We start from the raw sequence: 23509 nt of genomic DNA, 5'->3' as shown, positions 1-23509 counted from the left end.
ATAACAAAACATTTAATCGCATAAAAATTTATTATTTAATCATTGAGAAATATACTTTCTTGATCGATAAAATATAATGGATTATTTTAAACAAGAATGAAACAATGATATTATATCTGATATACCGGTATACCGGTAAACTGGTTGGCCGCTATGGCTTCGTATAAAATGAGCGCTACTATTCAGAAATTGTCAGTTTGGTGTAAGGGTAAGCATTCCTGGCTAGCAATTGGGAGGTACCGGGTTCGATTCCCGGGCTGGCAAATAATTTTTGTATAGTGGTTCTCATGGAATTTCCATCTAGCTGTTAACTCTGTTGTCAATGTCTGCAGTAGCAGAGGTCTTCGGGGTGATTTACAGCATTTATTTAGGATTTTCGTTGAATAACAATTATAGTTCTACATCGTTGAAAATAACCTGGCAACGTTGCCGAGCTAGAAGAGGTTGCGCTATCTGCTTTGTCGAATGAAAGACAAGTATAGTATCACCAATTTGAATCAAATTCTGCCACTATAACATGGACATCACTCTGGAACCCAACAGATGTCAGAGACATAGTGCGAGTTGCACAAAAGCCGGTTAAATTTCAACCGTGATTAATTCCACGAGAACCAATTAGAGAACCCGTCTTTTAAAAACGCCTAGAAGAGGATGCGCTATCTGCTTTGTCGAATGGTAGACAAGTATAGTATCACCAATTTAAACCAATTTAAATCAAATACTGCAACTATAACATGGACCTCACTCTGGAACTCAACATATGTCAGAGACATAGTGCGAGTTGCACAAAAGTCGGTTGAATTTTAAGGTATGAATTTGATCAAAATCGTTGAAGCCGTTTTCGAGAAAATCGCGGAAAACTCTGTTTTTGACAACATTTTCGCCATTTTAACCGCATTTGATCGAAATTGTTCGTGTCGGATCCTTATATTGTAAGGACCTTACGTTCCAAATTTCAAGTCATTCCGTCAATTGGGAGATGAGATATCGTGTACACAGACGCACATACACTCATACACACACACACACACATACAGACCAATACCCAAAAACCACTTTTTTGGACTCAGAGGACCTTGAAAAGTATAGAAATTGGGGTACCTTAATTTTTTTTTGGAAAGCAATACTTTCCTTACCTATGGTAATAGGGCAAGGAAAGTAATGAAACGTATAGAAAACATGAAATTAGGGTACCTTAAATTTTTTTTGGAAAGCAATAATTTCCCTTCCTATGGTAATAGGGCAAGGAAAGTAAAAAATAAAAATCTTGGTACCCTTTTTGAAATATTTAACCACAACATGTTTCGGACATAGTTGTGATTAAATATTTCAAAAAAGGGTACTAAGATTTCTATTTTTCTTTCTATAAAAGTAACCCTATACAGAAAATAGATAGTATTATTTTGTCTATGGTGATATGGAGTAAGCACTGATCGTTAATCTTTCAGCTCACTTCTGAAATGAAGCGTATGCGGAAGTGTGCCATGGATAACGTTTTAAAAGCCCGGTACTCTGGTTGGAGTACAGTAGTCTTTGTCAGTTGATGAGCTCATCTCCTTATGCAAGGCTCCAATGTAAACTGCAATTCACGCAACCCCAAGTGCATTACGCTATTATTAAGTGGCCGCCCTTACTTGTGGCACCCCATTTGAACTCGGCGACCGGTGCAATGTTTTCATATAGCCAGCTAATGAAAGGAGCTACCCGTCGTTAATAGGCTGCGCAAACAACGAACATGTGTTCGCACCGCTTGTACTCCGCGCGCAACAAATCGCCCCATCGATTTCCGATCAAAAAACAACTAGAACAACACGATTCGACACGCTTCGTGACTAATCCGTAACCGTCCTTTATAAAAGATGGTCACCGTGTTATTTTTTCGAATTGAAATTTAATCTTCGACGTCCCGGCAGTGATTTACATGCGACATCGGACTCGCTGTGTAAATAATATCCAACAGCCACTACAAGAGTTCGCCTGCCCCGATATCGGATTTGTTCGTTTGCTGTTTGCTGTACGGTCTACGTTATTCTTTCCAACTTGCAACACCAGCAACCGAAATCCTCCCTAATAAAAGGATACCATTCAAACTTGGTTTCCAGCTTTGCTCTCTAACCTTTTTTGTGTTTTTCTAACATCCACACCATGTAAAACAGAGTCCATCGTCACTGTATGTAGCCCAACGAACATTTTTCACGAACAATTCAATTCTACGAGATTCATACATTAAACCATTCCATACTTTAATTAAAATACTCATCCTACTATTATAATTTAAAAATTATCGTATAATATGTGTTGAAACTGGCACTGTTAATCCTATCATATTAAGCGAGCAATTTCTGTATGTCTGTTTATATTTTTATATCCGGTTATTTTTATATTTTTATATGTGGTTATTTATGTTCATGGATCTCGAAAACGGCTCTAACGATTTTCACAAAGTTTGGAACATAGTAGGTTTATGATATAAAAATTCGATTGCACTAGGTCTCATCCTTGGGAAAACTCGCTGAACGACATTAAAAGGATAATCCATCCTTGGCTGAAACAGCTGAGACTTTCGTCGTCTGTGGATAGTAAAAAGTGAGCGAGTGAATCTGTAGAAAATCAAAATATCGCATCCCCGAAATTCATAAGCTGACGTAAAGCCAGCTCTAAAATATGAACACGATCATTTTAGAGAATAATTGTGTTCTGTTTATCAATAAATAAAAATAACGAGCGAAACTCGGTGTCCCGATATTATTAAATAAGCGTAGCAAAACTGACATTAAAAATTCTTATGGAGCAAGACAATGAATTAATAGATTGAAAAGGATGATATTACTATGAAGCTACAATATAAAAGACACAATACACGTATTTGCTTCTATTCTCGTGATCTAACTATTCTCGTGATCAACTTGTAGCGTGGACATAACTATCCAAACTTCACCTCTTCATCAAGCAAAAGAGTATTTTTTTCTGATGTTTATTTCAAGATAACAATGAATGGAAAATGCGTAAAAAGTGAAACAAGAAAATTAACACTGTTATTTTTTATGTTCGTGACGTGCTTGATCATTAGCATGTTTTCTGTTATCAATGAGAACTTTCAAGTTTTTGTGTAATATATATACGCCAACTATATATTAAAAAAATTCTCTACTACATAAGAAAAAATAAAGATAAATTTACAATAAGGAATAATCTAGTCACATATAATTTTAGGTTAAATTTTCATAATTTATTCAACATAAATCACACTAACCTAACAATATTACGTCGACAATTAAATTATTTAAGCACAAAATTAATTAATTTAATCCCAAATGGTATGCAATTTTTAACTGAGGATAGATATGGGGCACAGATAAATAAATGGATAATTGAGACATTTTTCTTTACTCTCGATAATATTTTATAATATACATTTTTGTTTTTTTTTTCAACCTTATTTTTTTTTGTTTACTTACGTGATTCTAAAATTTTTCCATATTTATTTTTATTTATAATAATAAAATAATATTTGATATAATAATATTGAACTGATGCTCACGCCCAGCGTCAGGATTTTCCTTGCTGGGTTGTTGCCTTAATGAATAGATTTTGATTTAAATATATTTAATTTATAATTTTTGTTTTGATTGTAAGCTATGTTTTATTTTTATTTCTATGAATTTCTTGAATAATTTATTGTAAATTGTATTGATGGCAAATAAAAAGAATTGAATTGAAATTGAATTGAACATAATTTAATTTATTTTTCATTTGATTGGCTGTTTTCACATTAACGGATTATCGGCAGACATTTATCGACACGGCACCCAGAATGTACTCTGACTGAAAGTCTACTGTTGGTGAGAATTAGCCAATCGGAGGACATTCTAGGTATCGTTACAATAGATGTCGTCCGACAATCGGTAAGTGTGAAAACGTTCAATCATTGCTCTACCACATGTAGTAACTCTTTGAGATAAGAATAGAGAGTATTCTGTATTATAAAAACACGTATCGCTAAAATAATAATGACAATAGATCTCCAACATTGTTCAATGTGTATGCTGATGATCTGTGTAGAAGTTGGAAGCAAAAGATACAAGGAGGCATCCAGATATCTCCTACAATGATTCTCAGTTCACTGTGGTTCGCTGATGACCAGGTAATATTGCAAGAAACTGAGGATGATCTGCAGAGAGCATTATACCATCTGAATCTCCTCAGTGCTGAGTATGGCATGAGGATCTCATTCAGTAAAACGTAGGTGATGGCTTTCCAGGGAAAATATCCATTGAGATATAAAATAGTCCTCGATAATAAAGTCCTGGAACAAGTATCACACTTCAAGTATTTGGGTTGTGATATAACCTATGAAATGGACCAAGACTTGAGTATAAAATTGAATAGATTCCAATCCATTTGTGGAACAATAAATAGGACTTTGAGAAACAGAGCCAGGAGAGAGACAAAACTTAAATTCTATAAGGTTATGGCTATTCCAACGCTCTTATATGGCTCTGAATCTTGGATACCTAGCGAGAAAGAATGGAGTAGGTTACAGGCTGCCGAAATGAGGTTTTTAAGAGCAGTAAAAGGGTGCACAAGGGAAGATAGGCTTCATAATGTTGATATAAGAAGCGAGCTCAACATAATCTCCATATGGCAGAAGATTGAAGAAAATCGGCAAAACTGGAAAGAGCATGTTGAAAGGATGGAGAGCGACAGGATTCCCAGGGCAGTCATGTTGTAGAACCCGGTTGGAAGGAGAAGTGTGGGCAGACCCCGTAAAAGATGGATGTGATGGTGAGTTTGAAGTCGGAACAGGCAAATTGCCTAATCCTTGTAGGAAGACGACGACAATAGATCTCCAATTCGTTTAAAGTTTTCATCATCACTCAATTGAGATGTCATTACATGAGTGGAGTAGACTTAATTTGATTATTATGGAAGTATTAAAATAATTCAGTTTGTAGCTGATTTCAGACTATAGTTTTAGCCCCGTAGATTTCATTCCAAACAACATTGATACCTGAACTTTTCCACTAAATATATCGTATTTCAAGTTTAGGCCCCGCACAAACAAATCGATCTTAGTTCATACAGTATTCTGCCGTCAATATACATTCTATAAGATTGACCTTCCGGCAGTCGTGCTGTTGTAAAAAGTACAACAGTGTCAGTTTTTTTACTGCACAAAACTATTAAATGGGGTGGTGTCAGTAAATGAGACACCTATGCATTCCTAAACTTTCCCCCATCACTCCACTGAGTTGCAGTATCAACCGAGCAATGGTTCAGTCTTTAGGTGCCATTTAGTCGCGACAGTGCATAAGTCGCACTGTGCATAAGATAGGGAAAGACTGTATACGGGGACTGTAAACGAACCAATAACACATAATTGATGACTTTGCTTGATGTACCCTTATTGGGCTAAGAAATGGTAATCATCCAAGTTCATAGGCGTAAAATAATTCAAGAAGATGGAAAAAGTAATTAAACTATTAATATGTTTTGACAGTAAACAGAGTACATAACACTTGGAAAATTGGATGTTGTACTAAATACAACACGCGACTGCTCGTGTGATTGAGTAGATTGTGTTTGTCAAGTTCCGTTCAATCTAATAGAATTCATAAGGACGGCAAAATATCGTACAAACAAAAATCGATGCGCGTGTGCGGGGCTTATCACCTACTAGTCTAATTGAAAATATCTTTGTTCACAGCTACTAAAAATATCGTAATTCAACTATGTCGCAAATTTAAATTCCACAAAAACATTTTTCAAGTTGTTATAATCAAATGTAAGCTGGACCAAAGCCCTCTTCAACCGTACATTAATAGGAAAAAGAGATGATCATGTCTATAGTCACGCCTTCATCGCTTTTGCCCCTTACCAACACATTACCGTGGTCGATCTTATCATCACCAACACCCTCCTCTAAGCTTCCTAAACCTATTCACTTTTGCACTCACACCCTACATCACGATCTTCTCTCACTTCCGTTGAACGCTCTCTCTCTCTTTGGCTGGCAGAACCATCTCTCATGCGAGCATCTCGTGCGCTGCTGGAAAGGCTCTGATGTGGGAAACATCAGCTGGCAAGAGCTCACTTGCACGCAGAAATCAAAAGCTCACAACGTCTACTAACTTGCTCCATGTTGTATAAGTGAAGACGTGATCACGTCAACTAAACGCCCCAAAAGCGTAGCAACAATTTGCAAGAAGCGTTTCTTTTGACTTGCCCACAGTACCTATTCACTGGAGAAAAAAGTAGGATAATTATGCTATTCTTCTTAGAAATTATCGAGCTTTAGTATTTTGCACTTTTATATGGGCTGGTTTTGTTCAAATCCAACATACAATTTGCTCTCTAGAATAAATAAAGACAGTCATTCTATTATAAACTATTCTACCGTAGCGTGAAGAATGTGAAAAAGGTGCGTACAAATATACGCGCCGCGAACATGAGCAATTCACTTTTAATCAGCTGACTAAATCTGTATTTTTACAGAAACGGTATAAGATATAGATATAGATATAAAAAGCTTGGCATCAGCTGATTAAAAGTGAATTGCTCATGTTCGCGGCGCGTATATCTGTACGCACCTTAAGACTCACTCTTTTATTTGTAGGGCTATTGAAAGTACTGAATCGCTGGAGAAAAGAGTAGGATATTACGGTATTCTTCCCGACGATCATTGAGCTGTGTAATTGCAATTTTCATGCTCTTTTGATGGGTGGGTTTCGTTCAAATTTAACATGGAGTTAAATTTGTAATTTATTTTATGATAGCGGAGAATAGGGAAAGTAGAAAAGAGGTTATAAATTCATGAAGGAAAGAGAATAATAAGTGAATGAGATCAAAATTTTATTTCAAGATAGAGGGAAATATGATACACGCATTTTCATGATAGAGGGAGACAGAAGAGGTAGATTTGAGGTTACAAAGTGAGACTCACTTTTATTTTCAGGGCCACTGGAAGTATTGGAACACAATACAATATTATCAAGTTTACTTTCATTTTATCACAACACGACTAGTTGCAAGAGTCATTTCCAAGTGTAATATCCACAATAAATATTGATTTATTGAGTTTCTATTTTCATTCACACTTACGACTAGTTGTGACTCTTCAAGAGTCATTTTCAAGTTCAATATTCACAATAAAAGTTCATTTATTGTATTTCTATTTCGATATGAACTTAGAAATGGCTCTTGGAGAGTTGAAAGTAGTGGTGTGATAAAATGAAAGGGTAATTTGTATATTCTATTGTGTTTCAATTTGCAAGTCATATGAATTTGTTACTCAAAACAATAATAATTCACAGCTCATATCAATTTTATTCGGATTCTGGTAGCTCTCCCTCATAAGAGGAAAGGTCGAGGTGAAAGATCGATTAAGTTGAGATAAACCAAGCAATCTCATACGAATTCCAATAATTGCAAATTGGTTCAGCCGATTGTCCAAACGTTGAACCATCAAACTACAGTATTTACACATCATTTGAATTGGATGGATGAAAGTATTGGTTTCTTTCGACACGTAGAAGATGGATGAAATGTGTGGTTTGTGAATTGAAATGTATTTTTATGATAGAGGGAAATAGGAAGAGTAGAGTAGAGGTCACAAATTCAGGAAGTGAAAAGAAAAGCAATCGAAATGGATTAGATCAATAGTTATTTGTATATCTAGAGTGAAAAGTACGACTTTTTCTCCCTGTGGGAAAAAGTTTGAAGCCCGAGGCGAAGCCGAGGGCAACAATTTTCCTGAGGGAGAAAAAGTATTTTTCGCTCGTGATGTACACAACATTTTTCCTCCATCTACATTTTTTTATAGAAACTGCAAATAAAATCATTCTAATAACTTACGTATTGGTGACAATGATTCCTAACAACATAACCTAAAATCTAAAACCTAAAAACCGGTCGTCTGATTGGCACTGCCGATTGCGCTATCTATCGGCCAAAGTTGTAACAATTATATCAGCTGGGTGTCTACCAAAAATGGCTGACTCCATCACGCGGCTCAGATTTGAATTGCAGATCAAAAATATTTGTTGGCTGGTATTTTGAATAGAATAAAATATTTTAAAAATTGTATAAATTTTTATCATCTACTAATATTAAGAATATAATATCGTACAAACATATATTTCTGGTTGTGGTATTGAATTCAGTTGACTCAATGACAGACACCTCTTTATGCTTTCTCATCTGAGCTTAGACTTTCTAACCTATTACAATGTAAGTTTTTAAAATAGAGATGCTTCCCATGTTATTTAAATGGAGTCACTTTTCCTCCCTAGGGGGTTTTTATGTTTTTTACTACTGAGAGCAAAAAAGTGACACTTTAGTATCATGTTTCAGGAAGTAAAGTAAGTACTTTAGACAGTAGGTGGAGGAAAAATATATTTTCATGATAGAGGAAAATATGATGTAGGTATTTTCATGATAGATGGATGAAACAATGTGCAGTTGGTGAAGTAACATGTAGTTTTATGATAGAGAGTGGAGGTATGAGTGGAATAAAAGAGTGGAGAGTGGAGAGTGGAATAAAAGTAGAGTGGAGGTTACAAATTCATGGAGGAGAGAGAAAGATAAACAAAATAAATGAGATCAATATTCAATTTCAAGACAGAGGGAAATATGATGCAGGTATTTTTATGATAGAGAGAAATAAGAAAAGTAGAGTTGAGGTTACAAATTCATAGAGGAATGAGAAACACGATCGAAATCAAAATGAGATCAAAATGTATTTTCATGATAGAGGAAAATATTATGCGGGTATTTTCATGATAGATGCATGACATAATGTGCAGTTCTGAAGTAACGTGTGATTTTATGATAGAGGAGAATAGTTGAAGTATATTCGAGGATACAAATTCATGAAGGAGAGAGAGACAAGCGAGTGAGGTCAAGGGTGAGTGAATAATGAGAGAAGCGAAGTACCTAAGTGAGGGAGCGAAGGAACTTCGCAGCCAACTTAATTACTTGTTCGCCTCTACCTAGTCTAAAAACACGACCCTCTTAATTATTTTCCATTATTCCTTTGTCACATTTCTCCCACTGCATTCGGGCACTCAGTCACCCTACTCTGTGCTGTAAGAGCAGGTCCTCTTCGCCCGCCCTTAAGCCTGTAGGCTTACCTGCTATGATGGGTCGACAATTACCGTGCACGCTAACCTCGCTCATTTTTAAATAAAACAACAAAAGATGCTGCAGAAGCTGAGGGTTGGTTAAAGGTGACTCATCTCGGAAAGCGCTTCAAATTGTGTTCGTTGAGCCATTTTTATGTGGCTAATTCTCAATGAAGTTATGCTCTTCTCACATTCTTCAAGATCTATTATCTGAAATAATGCCAATCATTTGCTATCTTTTATATGATTAATTGTAATAGCATTTATAAATACATAACCTAAGTCCTCTCATATCTCTGTTTACGAAATATTTAGCATCCCTATAATTTCACACTTTTAATTAATAAATAAATAGATGTTTATTTCCCAAAGAAACTGAAACTACAACATCAATTACAGAAGATATTAGATAAAATACAATAACATACAATAGTTAGTTACAAAAAGATCTTATAATGTGTCCTCTTCTTGTTTAGTTTTTTTCTGTGTGGAAATTGAGTTTTTTTTGTGCTAATTGTTAATTAGTTAGTGTTTAGTAAGTCATTAGGTGGTTAGTTGTTGTTTGAAATAATGTTTTCTATGTTCTGTCTTCCTTTACTCATCAACCAATTGTATACTATTGTTTTGAACTTTCTAGGATGTTTAATCTATTTAAAGTTTACAGGAAGTAGATTATATAATTTTGGTGCTAAATGATTGAAATGTCTTTGGTATAGTGCCTTCCTTGTAACACTGATGATGAGAAGATTCCTGTATCTGGTGTTGTGGTTGTGGTTTCTGGTTTGAAATGTTGTTGGGTCCTTGTGTAATCTGCATAGTATCTCCTTGGAGTAAAGCTGTCTTGGATTCATCACGTCAAACCCATTGAATAATGCCATGGCCACCTCTAATACAAGGCCCCGGCCTACGATATTGCAACGTGGCAGTATAGGCCTAGAATCTAATACGTGATTGGTGAAAAATATTTTTGAAAATACCAGCTGATCTTTTCACCAATCATGTATTAGATTCTAGGCCTACGCTGCGACGTTGCAATATCGTAGGCCGGGGCCCTGTATTAGAGGTGGCTATGATAATGCTAATAACTCATTAATGCTAGAAGAATTTATTAAAATGTAGTTTCACTTCATACTGATCCTTCTTCTTCAGCTTCAATCATTCAATTGGTAGGCAGCTTTCCATCCTTTTCTGTCCAGAGCTGTACTTTTCAGTTGGATGTAGCTCTGGATCCCCAGATCTTTGGTAACTTGCTTCAGATATTTTAGCTGAGGTCTTACACGAGCCCTTCGTCCAATTACTGATTGTTATTCTCAATTCTCATTTCAATCGAAGACAAATACTAAGCTCTGAACTCATCTTCAAATTCTATTGGGAAAAATGATTAGAAATGAGAGCGAAAAATAAATATTATTAAGTACGATAATAATATTTTCAATTGAGTTTTATAGCTAATCATCAACCATCATTTTAGTACCGGATCGGAGTGATCCGTGGTCTAGTGTATAGAGTGCCTGCGTAGCAGCATAGCGATCCCGGGTTCAAACCCTCTCAATACCAAAAGTTTTTTAACCAGATCACTCCCGTGTTATCGGATGGGCACGTTAATCTGTCGCTCCCGGCTGAAGTATGACAGTCGTAAGGCCCATTGACGGCTTAAATTATATATTCAGGCGGTGGGACCTTCCCGCAAAGGACTCCCCACCAACAAAAGCCATACGAATTTACTTTTACTAGTACCGTATCCTTTAGTATCCTCTCATTATACTCATCACTGACAGATGATGATCAAGGGATTTTAATAATTCGACGGTACCAATTTCAAAAGTTACAGTTATTGAAAAATATTTCTCTGCCTGGTCTTTGATAAATGGACAGTGTCTTCACATTCATTTCTACTTTCCTTGCCCTATTATCATAGGTAAGGAAAGTATTGCTTTCCGAAAAAAATTAAGTTGTGTGTGTGTGTGTGTGTGTATGTATGAGTGTATGTGCGTCTGTGTACACGATATCTCATCTCCCAATTAACGGAATGACTTGAAATTTGGATCTTAAGGTCCTTACAATATAAGAATCCGACACCAACAATTTCGATCAAATGCAATTAAATATGGCGGCTAAAATGGCGAAAATGTTGTAAAAAACAGGGTTTTTCTCGATTTTCTCGAAACCGGCTCCAACGATTTTGATTAAAGTTATACCCTGAAATGGTCATCGATAAGCTCTATCAACTGCCACAAGTCCCATATCTGTAAAAATTTCAGGAGCTCCACCCCATCTATGCAAAGTTTGATCTTAGATTATCAATTATCAGGCTTCAGATACAATTTAAACAAACATTTCGAGTGAAAAAGATTGAGCATGAAAATCTCTGCAATTAATGTCCAGTAACATTTTCACCTAAAGTTAAAAATAAGCTCGAAAGTCGAGAAAATGTGATTATCCAATTGCAAACTGTTGGCAACTGTTGATTCTATTAAATGATTCACTGTTAAGAGATAGCAGACCTCGTTTGTCTCCAGCGTTATTGCCCTGTCACCAGCTGGCTCAAATCTTTGAATAGTAGACTTGAGATGCGCGGGAACACTAGCGTCAGGTGATCAATTTTCATAACGGCAAGGAAAGTTCTGTGAGTGCGCCACACCAGATTTTTACAATTCAATGTTATTCTCAAAAAGTCAAGTATTCGTATATGGTGAGTATTCTACAGCATATTATTAAGAAACAGATAATTTGTAGAAGAACAAAACAATTATACGATTGTAGCCTAGAGAGAAGAGAAGAGCATAGCTAGCAAATCTTATGCTTTTTTCTCTTTCATTGTAGTATGATGTGCAGTGATAGATAATTGGTATCACAGTGGGAACATCGAACATTTATACAGTAGCAAAGCTTATTTGTCCAAAACGATTGTTGCCGATGTCACGTTTCATAGCTCAGTGGACGAAATTATGATGACCGGGAATCAGATAATGACGCCATTGGGCTTTGAGTTTGCACCTAGAGGGGGGGGCTGGTTGGGGGGAACGGTCGAGGGGTAGGGAGGACCGTGTCACCGGTAAGCAGGGCTTAAGCCTGGTTGCGACCACTCGGTCACGTCATGTTTGCTCGACTTCATCCTCTGATTCCGCCTGGCTTATCTGAACATGGCTACAGGCGCACGCTCCGACGGCAGAGGTGCACTTCAATCAATGACTGAGTCTCCACGCCAACTCCACTGGACTCAAGCAGCATTCGTCAGTTGTGCGACAACTGTTGGGAACTTGGGATTTCTCAGAAGCTTTCTCGGATTAAATAGGTGCATGTGGGTTCCAATCGGATACATCCGAATTGATTGATTATTTCTTGAATTGAATTACTTTATAAAACTACCGTACAAGATGAAACCATAGAGAAAAAATAGCTTAAGATGTATTATTATTGGAGATTCAATCAAATACGTCCGAATCGAGTAATGATTCCTAGATGAAATTTTTAAAATTACCTTACAAGATTAAACCTTAAACGGAAGATAACATAAAACTTATGCCATATTTTCTCTATGATTGAAGTTACTGAATGAAATTTAAAAAATCTGGTGTGGCGCACTCACACAACTTTCCTTGCTGTTATGAAATCACCTGACGCTAGTGTTCCGTGCATCTCAAGTCTACTATTCATAGATTTGAGCCTGCTGGTGACAGGACAATAACGCTGGAGACTCACGAGGTCTGCTATCTCTTCATAGTGGATGATTTAATAGAATCAACAGTTGCCAACAGTTTGCAATTGAATAATCGCATTTTCTCGAATTTCGAGCTTATTTTTAATTTTAGATGAAAATATTACTGAACATTAATAATTGTAGAGATTCTCATGCTCAATCTTTTCCACTCGAAATTTTTTGTTTAAATTGTATCTGAAACCTGATAATTGAGAATCTAAAATCTAACTTTGCATAGATGGGGCGGAGCTCCTGAAATTTTTACTGATATGGGACTTGTGGCAGTTGATAGAGCTTATCGATGACTATTTTAGGTATAACTTTAATCAAAATCGTTGGAGTCGTTTTCGAGAAAATCGTGAAAAATCCTGTTTTTGACAACATTTTTGCCATTTTAGCCGCCATATTCAATTGCATACAATTGCATACAATGCAATTGCATTGATCGAAATTGTTGGTGTCGGATTCTTATATTGTAAGGACCTTAAGATCCAAATTTCAAATCATTCCGTTAATTGGGACATGAGATATCGTGTACACAGACACACATACACTCATATACACACACACACACACACACACACACACACACACACCACACACACACACACACACACACACACACACACCACACACACACACACACACACACATACAGACCAATACCCAAAAACCACTTTTTTGGACTCAGGGGACCTTGAAACGTATAGAAATTTAGAAATTGGGGTAACTTAATTTTTTTCGGAAAGCAATACTTTCCCTACTTATAGTAATAGCCAAAGAAAGTAAAAAAATGATCCACATTTTAAGAACGGAATATTATTGCAGACTGGTGTCGCAGATATATTTTTAATAAAGTACCTGGTTCAAACACATTAGTGTAAGGATCTTATCTTATATCAATCCATCGTGAGGTCCACGTTATAACGTCAATAAAGAGAAATAGAAGAACAACGTGGCCGATTCGCTGTATTGTCACTGTTATCTACTGCATCAGCTCAGCTCATCTCAGCTGTTATCTCAGCTCAGCAATATCTGATGTAATATTAAGTGTTCATTCTTGTTTAAAATCAATAATATTTTATCTGCTAAAAAAATAAGTTTTTCAATTATCAAGTTTTCATAATTATTGAGATTGAATATTGTGTTAATGAATAATTATGTTTCCACATTCTTAGAAAAACTATCTGGAAATTTTGATGAAGGGATGCCAAGAGCTGTATCTGACAAAAAGTTGACTTGATCTTGTTGTGCGTGTTGCAGCACCTGCTCCTTCATTCTCAATTCCTCCACAACAGCTTTCAATCTATATAAAATTAAACCTTTACATAAGAAAGTTAAACTAAAAGTGAGGTCCATGTTATAATAGAAGTTGTTCATACTTCTTAACTACTCATTAGTGTATCTACGGATCTTATATCAATCTATAGTGAAGTCCACGTTATAATAACAGTATTTGATCAACATTGATGTTGCTATCGTTGTCTGCTTGTCTATCGTTCGACAAGGCAGAGAGTGCTATCACTCACTAACACCACAACGTTGGCAAATCGTTTTCAACAATATAGAGATATAATTATATATTATTCAACAAATAATATCAGAAAATTTATCATCCAAACATTGGAATATAATTCTCTTAACGAATCCTATACTATTAAACGAGCAACTTCTGTTTATATGTTTAGATGTTTTGATGTTTGTATTACACCGGATCTCGAAAACGGCTCCAACGATTCTCAAGAAATTCAGAACATAGTAGGTTTATAATATAAAGATTCGATTGCACTAGATCTCATCCCTGGGAAAACTCACTGAAGGACATTAAAAGGATAGTTATTATTCATCTTTGGGAAAACAGCTGATAATAATTATTTTGTCGTATGTTGGTGATGGAAGTGAGTGAGCGAGTTCATGTATGTGGGACTGTGTTAAAATTATGACTCAGCTGTTAAAATTTTGTAATCATTCAATCAGGTACTTAGTGCCGGTTTCAAAAAAGCAGAGTTATTTTCAATCCTGATTAATTCCAGTAGGTCCATCTTTTTGAAATGGTCTTCTCTGATTTGGTTAACGTGAAGTTAATCAGGATTAAAATTTAACCGGCTTTTGTGCAACTAGGCCTTTGTGAGCGAAATTTTTGCATTCCTCTGGGAATTAATCTCAATATACTGTGATTAGATACAACATTTCTGTATGAATGTTATTATAATTTCTTCTTTCGTAATATATTTATTATGCTTTTGTAATCCAGAGCGAAGCTCGTCCCCGATATTAAAATATAACCGATCATTTCAAACAAGAACTAACAGCTAATTACATAGATAGTTACAGCTGTGATAAGTTTTAAATAGTGTGTTTGTCTTTTCGTTCTCAACATTCTATAGTTTTTTCAAAGTTTGTAATTTTTTAATTAATTGTGATTGATTTAATTTAATTTTGAAGTAATTCTTTCAATTCAAAAATGATTTTTGTGTGTTTTGAATAGTAAATTGAGTGTGTAATTGAAGAATGTTGAGTGACACATAACCTAGCTACATTTGGACTGTTGTATAAATTTGAATTGGAACCGTTTTAGGCTTATAAGCCTGTGGTTCCTTTTTTGTAAGTTGTGTAATTCTGATTAAATAAATCTAATATTACATTAAATATACAGGCATCAGCTATCCTCGGCTAAAGTGCATGTCCAGTGCCAACATACCTGTCATAAAATTTTTGGTTGGGATCGATTTAGTATGTTATTTTGAGCACAAAATCGCAAAAATTAAACGGAGGTCACTATTGTTTTTAAAATAAACTAAGTTCAAAGTAGCACAACTCTACATGCATTTAACCTTTAAGTAGCTAAGGTTAGGAAAAGCTTTAGATTAGGAAATGCTTTAGGTTAGGAAAAGCTTTAGGTGAGGAAAGCTTAGGTTAGGAAAAGCTTTGGGTTGGGAAAACTCAGATTGGGAATATCATAATTCGATGATTTCAATAATCAAAATGGCTGCTACTCATAGGTTAAATGAATGTAAAATTGTGCTACTTTGAACTTAGTTTATTTTAAAAACAATAGTGACCGCCGTTTAATTTGTGTGATTTTGTGCTCAAAATAACATACTAAATCGATCCCAACTAAAAATTTGATGACAGGTATGTTGGCACTGGGCGTGCACTTACACCTCTATCCTCTATAGATAGCAGGAGGTGACTGTGCTGTTCGATAGCACAGTCGACAGTGCTGTTCTCTTATGTTTCTTCACTGCCATTAAAAAGTGAACCTCACTATAGAAGTAGACTACATTCTAGCATTTTCAAGCATGTAACATTTATTCGAAAATCCTCATGCAGATAAAGTTTATTCTGAAAATCAAATAGCTGAATTTAATAATTCGAGTTTCGAGGTTTGATACAGAAGTTGGTACAGAAAGTGATACAGTATAGTCCTAATTATACGTAATTTTCTTTTCCATTAAAATTTTTTTTATTATTCAGAATTACACAACTTACAGAAAAGTAGCACAGGCTTATAAACCCAAAACGGTTCCAATTCTAATTTATACAACAGTCCAAATGTAGCTTGGTTATGTGTCACTTAACATTCTACTATAATTGATACTATCCATGATGTTTTGTTTTAGATTTTCCATGACTTTTGAACTATTATTTCCTAGTAATGACGTTTGTGGAATGAGGAGAAATGACGAGATATGAAGGAAGATGAAGATCCCGGGAAATGAAGGCGGGTGTAGGTGCTTTGACAAATCGGTGTTTTGCAATGTCAGCGCAGCATCACTAAATGATCCATCTTGCCGGTGTGATAGAGCCAGATGTTGGTGTCACTTGCGAAGTGGCAGAGGCGACAATGCTACTCCTACTAATGGAGACACCTCGCCACGCGTATTCATTAACCTGCTCTTGCTAATGTCGAGCATTAATCACGCCAGGGTGTCACGCCTTCAGCCCTCCGTCTCACTATCAAACACTCTCTCTTTCTCCTACCCCTTTCTGCAACAATCCCCTCCCCCCCCAACCATCATACGACCCTTACACTCTCGCACACTCTCTTTCATAGTCTCACACACTCCATCTTTCTCTCCCTTTCTGCTACAATTTCCCCCCCCCCTCACCTGCATACGACCCTCTCACTCACAAACACTCTCTCACCCTTTCTGCAACAATTCCCCCCCAACCTACATACGACCCTCACACTCTCGCACACTCTCTTTCATATTCTCACACACTCCCTCTTTCTCTTACCTCTTTCTGCAACACTTCCCCTCCAACCATCATACGACATACGACCCTCTCTTTCGTAGTCTCACACACTTCCTCTTTCTCTCCCTTTCTGCTACATTAAGCCCCCCCCCCCCGCCAGCATGCGACCCTCTCACTTTCTCTTATCCCTTTCTGCACTCCCCCCACACCATCATATGGATGCCGCTTCCAGCTTAGCAGCCTAGATACAGCAACACACAAGTTTCCACTTGGTATCCGAACATTTTCCATCTGTTCCTTCAATTTGATTTGTTTTCATACAATTTGACTCGTCGTTTTCATAAAAGTTGCATGCACTGCTGATATGAAAATTGGAAATTAGTTTAATGTATTTTTTAATCCCTGAGGACGCATGAGAAAATTCTGGATGAAAATTGTTTGTTTAAATATTTGTACTTATAATATAATAATAAAATAAGGAATGTCAACATACGAGCTGAATTGAATGTAGATCCGCTATTGGATATTCTGAAGAAATATCGGGAAAATTGGTCTACTCATTTATTTAGAATGCCATCCAATAGGCTCTCAATATTAGCATGGGAGTACAAACCCGAAGGAAAAGCGAGGCATAGGAAGACCAAGAAAGAAATGGATGCCGGTACAGGCCAATAGAGCCTAATCCTTGTAAGAAGATGATGATTATGATAATAATAATACTGAGGGTGATGCCCACATAAGCTCTTAGGCTTGTGCGTAAGTAATAAGTGAAAGGGATGATGATGATGAGAGATGACGACTACTTTCTAGGTAGTCGGGACCGACGGTTAATCGTCTCCTTTGAAAGACGGGGTGGCCTTATCTATGTGATTGTGCTGTGGTCAAGAACTTTCGCCCCGGTCAAGATTTGAATTCGGGTTCTCTTGGTTATTAGACCAGCGCGTTATCATTTACTCCAACAAGCCACCCTAAACACTTCATTATAAATACTTTTTGAAATTGTGTACACTTCGCAGTTCACCAAAAAGTGAATTCTCATGGCATTTTGTTGGTGGGAGAGTCTCTTGATGGAAGATCTCACCTGGCTAAAGACTCGTAGTTCAACCAATCTGTCATACTACAGCCGTGACCCAATACTGAGTTTAAAGTGCCGATCTATCGGTTTGGACGTTTCTTTGATGTGATATAGATGAGAGTATGATCTTAAATAAATTGAAGATGCATATTTTTGGAATATTAGTTCAACCTTGGAATTCTAATCAATCTCTATTAACATTTTTAAAGGTTTTTAAAGTTGGTTAAGCCTCTCCCGTGGAAAACGACCTTATTGACATTATAGAACCTATCTACATAGCTTGAAATCTATTTTTATTGTTATTGGTTGGAAAAATTATCCGCAACAGTCAAATATACACTATTAATCCTTCTTCGTTTGCCCGCCACTAAGATGTTTCCCAATTATCAAATGGGTGGAAGTCAAATAAAATGGCCTCCTGGTTAATATATATATAATATTTGAAAACAGTCAATCGAAATAATTGTCAACCGCAATAGATTACATATTGATAATGACGTTGACTATCATATTTACGGATGTACTATTCAAAATTATAGCAAATCTGTTCAGTGAAAAGGAGATCTGAATGCTATTGTCTTATCCTTGTACGGCCTTGATCATATTTTACAAATCCACCAAGACAATAATTTCGCTACTCATGGGGTCCAATGTATAATTCGTATAGAGTCTTGAACTAACCTGGAATTCCAAACTGGTCAATAACCTGTTCATCACAGCTATATTCACTAGAGAATATTGGATCCTTAACAGATATTCGAATTCTAAACTATTTTGAGTAACAAAGACCAACATTAGGTGAACTCCTGACAATATTAATTGGAAGAATCAATAATAAATTTTGTAATAGTGATTCATTCCATAGAGACATTTCCTGTGCCTGTCTCTCTATATTTTTAGTGCCGATTTTGTTCGAGCAAAGAATCGTTGTATGGTTTATTCAATTAGAGCTATTTAGACAACTGCTCATCGCTGGAGTAGATTCCCATGCAACAAGATATCTTAAGTCATTCATCACCTTCAAGTGAACTCACAGGTATGTCATCATCATCTTCTTACTTTTCAAGTTAGTATTAACTTTTCAAGTTGTATTACTTACAAGTTATTCCAAAAGATTTCAATATATCCCCTTAGAACAAAACGGGAATTTTGTACCCTACTAATAATAAATAATGTCGAGTGACCTGGCTGGCTCAGGTCTGGTGTCAGAGTTTTCAGGTCGCAACTGATCAATTTCAAGGCCTCTGACATGACCTAACGACTGCTTTTTTAGGCAGCCGGGACCGACGGCTTAACGAGTCCACTCGTATCCTACTACAACACTGCAAAGTGTCTAGGCATGACGCTGGATGCCAAGCTTAGGTGGAAGGAACATTGAAGAAGAAAAGAGAACAACTTGGCATGAAATTCAAGAAAATGTACTGGCTACTTGTGAGGACATCGAAATTGTCAAATTATAACAAATTGCTTCTCTCAAGCCGGTGTGGACCTATGGAATTCAACTCTGGGGCTGCACCCGATTATCCAATATCGACATCATCCAGCGCTTCCAGAATAAAGTACTCAGATGTTGTGTAGACGGTCCTTGGTAGATCAGGTACTGTGATCTCCACCGCGACCTGGGAGTGGCGACAGTCATCAGTGAAATCCAAAGATTTGCAGAAAAACATGAGAAAAGACTTAATCAACATGTGAACGTAGAGGCAATCCAGCTGCTCAACGTGCATGGAGTAAGAAGACTTCAACGCAGAAAGCCACACGAATTAGTTTAGTGCTAAAGTGTTCAATTGGAGGTGTAAAGGCAGAATACTGTATCCTTTTATGCTTAAAATAATCTTCAATTTAATCCTTGACCAGTATAGAAGACTTAATCAATGGGTTTTACCTTCACAGATAATATTTATTTATTTATTTATTCATTCGTTGATATAATTACAAATCATATGAATATGATCGGGATAGAACAACAGGCATAGCCCAAAACTATTCTGTTCCCAAATTTTGATAAATAATAAAATGTCCGAAAAAATAGGTTATGTTCTTACTGAGGAAATTTAAAGTTCAAAGTTCTGTCCAAGAATATAGATTAGCTAGAAATTTTGAATTCAGAATGATTAAAATACCAAATTATAGTCAAATTTTGCACTTAATCTCACCGCACTTTCAATAAATTAAGTTATTTCAGAAAATTTTGAAGCCAAAAATATACACACAACTTTCCACTAGGCACAGCTGTTACTTATTTAATATTCTTAACAATTTAAGTCAAAATAGAATTAGCTTATTAGTCTTTAACTAGCTGCTATAAAAATCAAGAAACAGAAACTTACAAGTTATGTGATTGTACCAAATTCTTTTTCTTTTTGCCAATTCTTGCAATGAAAACGAATCAGGCTATTGATTTTGATAGACTACGAGAGCTGTGAATACCAACATAATGTAGCAGAAGAATAGTAAAAGCAATGGTAAGCTTCAGTGTGAGCCCCAGCTTTGAGAGCGTCTGCATAAATGGTCCATCACTAAGCCCTCAGCCAGTAAATTGCACGTTATTTGTCTTAATGTTTCGCCAGTGATGGAAAGAATTGAATCCTGTTGAAGGGGGAAGGGTGGGAATAATTCTTCCCTCAGCAGCTTTCCGCCGATGGAAAATATGTTTTCGCTTTTCCCGACATTCATTTTTTCTCTTTTATCGTATTTTTGTGAAGGGCTGCTGATTTTGTAGCTGGCCGACGTCGTTATATACGTCGAAAGGCGAAGGCGCTCACTTCCTCTCTCACCTTCCTATCACTCCCTCTCTCTCCATCACACCTTCCTTTTCATCCGCTTTGCGCTCTCTTCTTCGCCGCAAATGGGGCGCATGATGGTGAATGAAGGATGGAGAATGGGAGATTGTCGGTCGCCATGGTAGCAGAGGCGATAAACACAAGGCGCGAACGGTGACACCGCCTGATGAGGCGTGAAATTTAGCAACGCAACACAGCGGCAAAATAGCCTGCACTGAAATGACAACATTGTAAGTGTAAGCTCACATGTCTCAGCCGCAACACTTTTTCCACACCCGTTAACGGTTTGTGAATAAGGTGGATAATCTATTATATAATAGAGGAAAGAAGTGGCTTACACACGTACAGGTTAAAGCTGTGCAAAGGCTAAAAATAAACTTTCTACTGGTGATATTTTTCAAAGTTTTTCGAATTTTATATCATCAAGCTATCAAAATGAAAAATTTTTCACAAGAATACATTTTTTCCCGATCATTACTTTTTGAGATATGAGCGCCTAAAGTTTTAATTTTTGGGACAGAACATTTCAAATTCTCTGTTTCTATCAGATCAATTTTTGATTTACTAGATCAACGATACCATGAAGAATTTATCCTTCAAATCTCATGGATTTATCTCTGACCTAATTTGAAATGTTCTGTCCCGAAAATTTAAACTTTAGCCGCTCATATTTCAAAAATTAATGATCGGAAAAAAATGTTTTCCTGAGAAAACGTTTTCATTTTGATAGCTTGATGATATAAAAATCGAAAAACTTTGAAAAATATCACCAGTAGAAAGTTTATTTTTAGCCTTTGCACAGCCTTAATAAGAAATTCACGAATGACGTGAACATCTGTTACAAAAACACCACTGAACTACACAAATGATTAACTTGAAATGTTATTTATATAGATTCTCAATATACCGAGGATAATAATTATAGGCCTTGTTTGAATTCTTCAAGATTTCAGTGGATCAAGTTTTCAGTTTAAGTTTTTAATTGGACCCTTGTGGAGCACGGGTTACCTGCTGGTGGATAAATAAAAGTAAACTTTATTGGTAATCTAGACAGAACAAAAGTCTCTCAAATGAGGTTTAATTGTTGACATGATGCAAAATAGATAGATCTATCTACAATTTCATCTAATTTCAATAAGGTTGATAATGGGCTAAAAATATTTGCGTACTCTGATAAAATAATTGTCAAATTCAGATTATTCGATGATTGTTCAGAACATGTGAATTGTTATCAACATTATAACAATTTTTTTACAAATTTGAACCCGTTAAGGTGTGTAAAGATTTACGCGCCGCGAACATGAGCAATTCACTTTTAATCAGCTGATGCCAAGCTTTTTATATCTGTATCTTACCGTTTCTGTAAAAATACAGATATAGTCAGCTGATTAAAAGTGAATTGCTCATGATCGCGGCGCGTATATCTGTACACACCTTTACAAATACTACATTTATTGGATGCCATGATTTGAAGCTATACATTCTATCGACCTATGTTTCCATAATTTGAGCGTACAATTTTTGGTTCAGGTTCCTAATGTTTCTATTAAGGAACGATATTAATCGCTCTTCAAACGGCTTGCTGTACTACCAATAGACTCGGATCAAAACCAATCAATAGAATATTATTTGTATTATTTCAAATTCTCAATGTTGCATCCTGGTCCATAATTCTTGGTAGATTAATAGATTATGAATGCAGGTCTACCACGAAATTGAATAATCACATCAATTTATACTCTGTTCACAATATAAAACAAGTTGAGACATACGCATTGCTAAATTTTGTGAAATCGCTACCTTCTCATGAAAACCAAAATGGTTGAGTATCTTTAATATTTACAAAATAGTGGATGCAGGGTTGTATTATAGAATTATATTATGACGGGGTTGCACAAAAGCCTGTTACATTTCAATCTTGATAGAATGTAACGAGTAACAATAATAAAAGACTCCATTGAAAAGAAGTCTTCTCTGATTCGTTCTCGTGACATTTAATCACAATTAAAATCTAACAGGCTTTTGTGCAACCGATCCTAAGATTATTTTTCTATCAAACTGACTTGTCGATTATACATTTATTTGGTATATTGTATCCAGTTATCTTTCATAATATTATATCAATGCTTTATATTTCAATAATTTGGATTCAGATCATGATCAGTATGAAGCTTTCAGGAGAATCAACCTTTCCAATCTGAGATCTATTCCGTGTGTTCAGATCAACCCAAACTGTGTAGGATGTTTGTATATCGATAGGGGTGAGAGTAGGTATCTCATTGAGGGTGAGAAACAGAGCAAACACAAAAAATCGCCGTTCATATCTAGGGATGTTCATATCACTGAAAAACAATCTGGCAGTGAATTGTTTCTAATGCATATGTTCACGAGGCTCGTATGAGCTTCATTTGCATAAAAAGGCGAAGCAAGTGTAAACATCGAGATCAATGGATCCATCTGGAGCGGAGATGGAAATGTGCAGTTGGAGACTCCAACTCAAATGCAGATGGAGTAGCTGTAGGCGTTTAGGCGAATGGTCACAATGAAAAAGGGTAGACATTTGCATAGGGGAAAGCTTAAAAATGAAGATTGTAATACTGCCTCGTCGCCTCTGGCCATGCTAATAAAA

The sequence above is a fragment of the Nilaparvata lugens genome, chromosome 2 (assembly GCF_014356525.2).
Source record: "Nilaparvata lugens isolate BPH chromosome 2, ASM1435652v1, whole genome shotgun sequence".
NCBI lineage: Eukaryota > Metazoa > Arthropoda > Insecta > Hemiptera > Delphacidae > Nilaparvata > Nilaparvata lugens.
The sequence above is the reverse complement of the archived record's forward strand: the minus strand, read 5'-3'. Positions refer to the sequence as shown.